General features: G+C 47.8%; 1 non-coding gene across 1 annotated transcript; it reads left to right on the top strand.

Moving 5' to 3' along the window:
* Positions 1-627: 627 nt before the first annotated feature.
* LOC111434410 lies at positions 628-766 on the top strand. The gene has a single exon (XR_002708945.1). It is a non-coding gene; the product is annotated as a small nucleolar RNA Z247 (small nucleolar RNA).
* The last annotated feature ends 237 nt before the right edge of the window (positions 767-1,003 follow it).

Genomic DNA, 1,003 nt, shown 5'->3' with positions numbered 1-1,003 from the left:
ATGTACAAGTGACTCTTCAACACATGTATCTATTCATACATGTATCTACTAGTGACCCTTCAACACTAACATGGTATCAGAGCCAAGGTTTATTCATTAACAGTGTCTACCATATCTTCTTCTTCCTCCCCATCCACCATCTCCAACACAACCTCAACAACCATGGCGTCGACCTTTGGCCCAATCCCTCTTCACCATGTTGTCACAATCCGTCTCACCAAAAACAACTTCATCATATGGCGCGCCCAGCTCCTCCCCTACTTATGGAGTACGAAGCTTATGGGCTACCTCGATGGCACCATTGCGCACCTGCCAAGTTGATCTCTTCCTCAACTACTGCTGGTGCTGACCTGGTCTCTAATTCGACCTATGATCAATGATCAGGATCAATAGGTTCTTAGCAGTCTTCTCTCCTCCATGACTAAGGAGACTCTTCACGATGTGGTTGCCGCTACTACATCCAAGGAGACGTGGGATACCCTGCAGCGGATGTTTTCGTCGTCAACTCATGCTCGCACTGTTCAGATCTGTGTTGAGCTTGCCACGTCCAAGAAACGCGATCTATCTGTTGCAAATTATTTTTGCAAGATCAAAGGGCTGGCCACCGAGCTAGCCGTCGCTGGCTATGCCTTGTAGGATGATGATGTGATCTCGTATCTTCTCGCTAATCTTGGCCATGACTATGATCCCTTCGTCACCTCGATGACTACCTAGAGTGAAGCCCTCACGCTTGATGATGTGTTTGCACATCTAATGGCGTTTGAAGCTCGCCAACTACAGCATTACGCTGGACTTCAATTAAATCCTAAATCTTCTACCAATTATGCTGGTCGTGGTGGTCAGCAGAAGAACCGTGCGCCCTCTCGTCCTGTTGGTGATCGTATTGACCCTTTTGCTCGTCCTTCCCGCCAAAGCTGCACCAAAGTGGGGCATACTGCTGGCATAGGACTTATCAAGATGAACCTCCTTCTGCAACACTGGTAGCTACTTTCTCTTACAAGAT

Source organism: Cucurbita moschata, unplaced genomic scaffold (genome assembly GCF_002738365.1).
Source record: "Cucurbita moschata cultivar Rifu unplaced genomic scaffold, Cmos_1.0 Cmo_Scf00044, whole genome shotgun sequence".
NCBI classification, from domain to species: Eukaryota; Viridiplantae; Streptophyta; class Magnoliopsida; order Cucurbitales; family Cucurbitaceae; genus Cucurbita; species Cucurbita moschata.
Note: the sequence above shows the minus strand (reverse complement) of the source record. Positions and strands in the feature narration are given on the sequence as shown.